The sequence below is a fragment of the Ranitomeya variabilis genome, chromosome 3, assembly GCF_051348905.1.
Source record: "Ranitomeya variabilis isolate aRanVar5 chromosome 3, aRanVar5.hap1, whole genome shotgun sequence".
Taxonomy (NCBI): domain Eukaryota; kingdom Metazoa; phylum Chordata; class Amphibia; order Anura; family Dendrobatidae; genus Ranitomeya; species Ranitomeya variabilis.
In genome coordinates, this window is record NC_135234.1 from 766,576,829 (window position 1) to 766,583,563 (window position 6,735).

Below are 6,735 nucleotides of genomic sequence, written 5' to 3' on the forward strand. Positions count from 1 at the left end.
CTTGTTCGTCTGGAGACTCTGCTCAACAAGTAAAAATTGTTATTTCATTCTTACGGGGTGACCCTCAGGATTGGGCTTTTTCGTTGGCACCAGGAGATCCGGCATTGGCTGATATTGATGCGTTTTTTCTGGCGCTCGGTTTACTTTATGAGGAACCCAATCTTGAGATTCAGGCAGAGAAAGCCTTGCTGGCTATGTCTCAGGGCCAGGACGAGGCTGAGGTGTATTGCCAAAAATTTCGGAAATGGTCCGTGCTGACACATTGGAACGAGTGTGCACTGGCCGCTAATTTTAGAAATGGCCTTTCTGAGGCCATTAAGAATGTTATGGTGGGTTTTCCCATTCCCACAGGTCTGAATGATACCATGTCCCTGGCTATTCAAATTGACCGGCGGTTGCGGGAGCGCAAAACCGCAAATTCCCTCATGTTGTTGTCTGAACAGACACCTGATGTGATGCAATGTGATAGAAAAACCGCAAATTCCCTCATGGTGTTGTCTGAACGGACACCTGATTTGATGCAATGTGATAGAATCCTGACTAGAAATGAGAGGAAAATTCATAGACGCCGGAATGGCTTGTGCTACTACTGTGGTGATTCTACACATGTTATCTCAGCATGCTCTAAACGTATATCTAAGGTTGTTAGTCCTGTCACCGTTGGTAATTTGCATCCTAAGTTTATTCTGTCTGTAACTTTGATTTGCTCACTGTCATCTTATCCTGTCATGGCGTTTGTAGATTCAGGTGCTGCCCTGAGTCTTATGGATCTCTCATTTGCTAAGCGCTGTGGTTTTATTCTTGAACCATTAGAAAATCCTATCCCTCTTAGGGGTATTGATGCTACGCCATTGGCAGAAAATAAGCCGCAGTATTGGACACAGGTTACCATGTGCATGACTCCTGAACACCGCGAGGTGATACGTTTTCTCGTTCTACATAAAATGCATGATTTGGTTGTTTTGGGGCTGCCATGGTTACAGACCCATAATCCAGTCCTTGACTGGAAGGCTATGTCAGTGTCTAGTTGGGGCTGTCGTGGTATTCATGAGGATTCCCTGCCTGTGTCTATTGCTTCTTCTACGCCTTCGGAAGTTCCGGAGTACTTGTCTGATTATCAGGATGTCTTTAGCGAGTCCAGGTCCAGTGCATTGCCTCCTCATAGGGAATGTGACTGTGCAATAGATTTGATTCCAGGCAGTAAATTTCCTAAGGGAAGACTGTTTAATCTGTCGATACCTGAACATACCGCTATGCGTTCATATATCAAGGAGTCTCTGGAGAAAGGACACATCCGTCCGTCTTCTTCCCCTCTTGGTGCGGGATTCTTTTTTGTGGCTAAAAAGGACGGATCTTTGAGGCCTTGTATTGACTATCGGCTTTTAAATAAGATCACTGTCAAATTTCAGTATCCTTTGCCGCTGTTGTCTGACTTGTTTGCCCGGATTAAAGGTGCCAAGTGGTTTACCAAGATAGACCTTCGTGGTGCGTACAACCTTGTGCGCATTAAGCAAGGGGATGAATGGAAAACCGCATTCAATACGCCCGAAGGTCATTTTGAGTACTTGGTGATGCCTTTTGGGCTCTCTAATGCCCCTTCAGTTTTTCAGTCCTTTATGCATGACATTTTCCGGAACTATCTGGATAAATTTCTGATCGTTTATCTGGATGATATTCTGTTTTTTTCTGATAATTGGGACTCGCATGTGGAGCAGGTCAGGATGGTCTTTAAAATTTTGCGTGAAAATTCTTTGTTTGTCAAGGGCTCAAAGTGTCTTTTTGGTGTACAGAAGGTTCCCTTTTTGGGGTTCATTTTTTCCCCTTCTGCTGTGGAGATGAACCCAGTCAAGGTCCGAGCTATTCTTGATTGGACTTAGCCCTCGTCAGTTAAGAGTCTTCAGAAGTTCTTGGGTTTCGCTAACTTCTACCGTCGTTTTATCGCTAACTTTTCTAGCATTGTGAAACCTTTGACGGATATGACCAAGAAGGGCTCCGATGTGGTTAATTGGGCTCCTGCTGCCGTGGAGGCTTTCCAGGAGTTGAAACGTCGGTTTACTTCGGCGCCTGTTTTGTGCCAGCCTGATGTCTCGCTTCCCTTTCAGGTTGAGGTGGATGCTTCGGAGATTGGAGCAGGGGCCGTTTTGTCGCAGAGAGGCCCTGGTTGCTCTGTTATGAGACCTTGCGCCTTTTTCTCTAGGAAGTTTTCGCCTGCGGAGCGAAATTATGATGTGGGCAATCGGGAGTTGTTGGCCATGAAATGGGCATTTGAGGAGTGGCGTCATTGGCTCGAGGGTGCTAAGCATCGTGTGGTGGTCTTGACTGATCACAAAAATCTGATGTATCTCGAGTCTGCTAAACGCCTGAATCCTAGACAGGCCCGCTGGTCATTGTTTTTCTCCCGTTTTGACTTTGTTGTCTCGTATTTACCAGGTTCAAAGAATGTGAAGGCCGATGCTCTTTCCAGGAGCTTTGTGCCTGATGCTCCTGGAGTCGCTGAACCTGTTGGTATTCTTAAGGATGGTATTATCTTGTCAGCTATTTCTCCAGATCTGCGACGTGTGTTGCATAGATTTAAGGCTGATAGGCCTGATTCTTGTCCACCTGACAGACTGTTTGTGCCTGATAAGTGGACCAGCAGAGTAATTTCCGAGGTTCATTCCTCGGTGTTGGCAGGTCACCCAGGAATTTTTGGCACCAGAGATCTGGTGGCCAGATCCTTTTGGTGGCCTTCCTTGTCTAGGGATGTGCGGTCATTTGTACAGTCCTGTGGGACTTGTGCTCGAGCTAAGCCTTGCTGTTCTCGTGCCAGCGGGTTGCTCTTGCCCTTGCCTGTCCCTAAGAGACCTTGGACACATATCTCCATGGATTTCATTTCTGATCTTCCGGTGTCTCAGGGCATGTCTGTTATCTGGGTGATATGTGATCGCTTCTCCAAGATGGTCCATTTGGTTCCTTTGCCTAAACTGCCTTCCTCTTCCGATCTGGTTCCTGTGTTTTTCCAGAACGTGGTTCGTTTGCACGGCATCCCTGAGAATATTGTGTCAGACAGAGGATCCCAGTTCGTTTCCAGATTCTGGCGATCCTTTTGTAGTAGGATGGGCATTGACTTGTCGTTTTCGTCTGCTTTCCATCCTCAGACTAATGGACAGACGGAGCGAACTAATCAGACTTTGGAGGCTTATTTGAGGTGTTTTGTCTCTGCTGATCAGGACGATTGGGTGACCTTCTTGCCGTTAGCTGAGTTTGCCCTTAATAATCGGGCTAGTTCCGCCACCTTGGTTTCGCCGTTTTTCTGCAACTCTGGTTTCCACCCTCGTTTTTCTTCGGGTCATGTGGAACCTTCTGACTGCCCTGGGGTGGATTCTGTGGTGGATAGGTTGCAGCGGATCTGGAATCTTGTGGTGGACAACTTGAAGTTGTCACAGGAGAGGGCTCAGCGCTTTGCCAACCGCCGCCGCGGTGTGGGTCCCCGACTACGTGTTGGGGATTTGGTGTGGCTTTCTTCCCGCTTTGTTCCTATGAAGGTTTCCTCTCCCAAATTTAAACCTCGTTTTATTGGTCCTTACAAGATATTGGAAATTCTTAATCCTGTATCCTTTCGCTTGGATCTTCCTGTGTCGTTTGCTATCCACAACGTGTTTCATAGGTCCTTGTTGCGGCGGTACGTTGTGCCTGTGGTTCCTTCTGCTGAGCCTCCTGCTCCGGTGTTGGTTGAGGGCGAGTTGGAGTACGTGGTGGAGAAGATCTTGGATTCTCGTCTCTCCAGGCGGAGGCTTCAGTACCTGGTCAAGTGGAAGGGCTATGGTCAGGAAGATAATTCCTGGGGGGTCGCCTCTGATGTTCATGCGGCCGATTTAGTTTGTGCCTTTCACGCCGCTCATCCTGATCGCCCTGGTGGTCGTGGTGAGGGTTCGGTGACCCCTCACTAAGGGGGGGGTACTGTTGTGATTTTGCTTTTTGCTCCCTCTAGTGGTCATTAGTGATTTGACTCTGGAGCGTCTGTCTTTTCCTATATCCTCACCTGGGCCGTTAGTTCAGGGGCGTTGCTATATAAGCTCCCTGGACCTTCAGTTCAATGCCTGGCATCGTTGAAATCAGAGCTAATCTGTTGTGCTCTTGTCCTCTGATCCTGGTTCCTGTTTTTCAAGCTAAGTCTGCTTCCTTGCTTTTTGCTTTTGTTTTGTTTGGTATTTTTGTCCAGCTTGTTCCTATCTGTATCCTGACCTTTGCTGGAAGCTCTAGGGGGCTGGTGTTCTCCCCCCGGACCGTTAGACGGTTCGGGGGTTATTGAATCTCCAGCGTGGATTTTTATAGGGTTTTTGTTGACCAGATAAGTTATCTTGCTATATTCTGCTATTAGTAAGCTGGCCTCTCTTTGCTGAACCTGGTTCATTTCTGTGTTTGTCATTTCCTCTTACCTCACCGTTATTATTTGTGGGGGGTGTTGTGAAATTGGATTCTGGGCTCCCCCGGTGGCCACTTGTGGAATTGAACTTGTGTGCATCATCCCCTCTGTTCACCTGCTCCTATCAGGATGTGGGAGTCGCTATATAACCTTGCTCCTCTGTCAGTTTCTTGCCGGTCAACAATGTAATCAGAAGCCTTCTGTGCTTGTTCCTGCTACTAGACAACTCCCAGCTAAGTTGGACTTTTGTCCTTGTGTGTTTTTGCATTTTGTTCCTGTTCACAGCTGCTGTTTCGTTACTGTGTCTGGAAAGCTCTTGTGATCGGAAATTGCCACTCTGGTGTTATGAGTTAATGCTAGAGTCTTAAAGGAATTTCTGGATGGTGTTTTGATAGGGTTTTCTGCTGACCATGAAAGTGTCCTTTCTGTCTTCCTGCTATCTAGAAAGCGGACCTCGATTTTGCTAAACCTATTTTCATACTACGTTTGTCATTTCATCTAAAATCACCGCCAATATATGTGGGGGCCTCTGTCTGCCTTTTGGGAAAATTTCTCTAGAGGTGAGCCAGGACTGTCTTTTCCTCTGCTAGGATTAGGTAGTTCTCCGGCTGGCGCTGGGCATCTAGGGTTAAAAAACGTAGGCATGCTACCCGGCCACTTCTAGTTGTGCGGCAGGTTTAGTTCATGGTCAGTATAGTTTCCATCTTCCAAGAGCTAGTTCTCATATATGCTGGGCTATGTTCTCTCGCCATTGAGAATCATGACAGTTTGACCGGCCCAAAAAAGGGTTAAATTACTGGCTGAGAAAGGAGAGAAAAAAGAAGTCTGCTACAATTTTTTTTTTTTTTTTTCTCCCTCTAGTTCTGAGTGTGCTCTTAATTGAATCACTTGCTAGTCTGCCTATACTGCAGCCTTCCTCTCTTTCTCTCCTTCTAATCCTTGAATGGCTCTGTGTTCACCTGTTTCAAATGGATCTTCAGAGTGTAGCTACAGGTTTGAATAATCTCGCCACAAAGGTACAAAATTTGCAAGATTTTGTTGTTCATGCACCTATGTCTGAGCCTAGAATTCCTTTGCCTGAATTCTTCTCGGGGAATAGATCTCACTTTCCAAATTTTAAAAATAATTGCAAATTGTTTTTGTCCCTGAAGTCTCGCTCTGCCGGAGACCCTGCACAGCAGGTCAGGATTGTAATTTCCTTGCTCCGGGGCGACCCTCAAGACTGGGCTTTTGCATTGGCACCAGGGGATCCTGCGTTGCTCAATGTGGATGCGTTTTTTCTGGCCTTGGGGTTGCTTTATGAGGAACCTCATTTAGAGCTTCAGGCGGAAAAGGCCTTGATGTCCTTGTCTCAGGGGCAAGATGAAGCTGAAATATACTGCCAAAAATTCCGCAAATGGTCTGTGCTTACTCAGTGGAATGAGTGCGCCCTGGCGGCGATTTTCAGAGAAGGTCTCTCTGATGCCATTAAGGATGTTATGGTGGGGTTCCCTGTGCCTGCGGGTCTGAATGAGTCCATGACGATGGCTATTCAGATCGATAGGCGTTTGCGGGAGCGCAAACCTGTGCACCATTTGGCGGTGTCTACTGAGAAAACGCCAGAAAATATGCAGTGTGATAGAATTCTGTCCAGAAGCGAGCGGCAGAATTTTAGACGAAAAAATGGGTTGTGCTTCTATTGTGGTGATTCAACTCATGTTATATCAGCATGCTTTAAGCGTACTAAGAAGCCTGACAAGTCTGTTTCAATTAGCACTTTACAGTCTAAGTTTATTCTATCTGTGACCCTGATTTGTTCTTTGTCATCTATTACCGCGGACGCCTATGTCGACTCTGGCGCTGCTTTGAGTCTTATGGATTGGTCCTTTGCCAAACGCTGTGGGTATGATTTGGAGCCACTGGAGGCTCCGATACCTCTGAAAGGGCTTGACTCCACCCCATTGGCTAGTAATAAACCACAATACTGGACACAAGTGACTATGCGTGTTAATCCGGATCACCAGGAGGTTATTCGCTTTCTGGTGCTGTATAATCTACATGATGTTTTGGTGCTGGGATTGCCATGGCTGCAATCTCATAACCCAGTCCTCGACTGGAGAGCTATGTCTGTGTTAAGCTGGGGATGTAAAGGTACTCATGGGGACGTACCTTTGGTTTCCATTTCATCATCTATTCCCTCTGAGATTCCTGAATTCTTGTCTGACTTTCGTGACGTTTTTGAAGAACCCAAGGTTGGTTCACTACCTCCGCACCGGGAGTGCGATTGTGCCATAGACTTGATTCCGGGTAGTAAATACCCTAAGGGTCGTTTATTTAATCTGTCTGTGCCT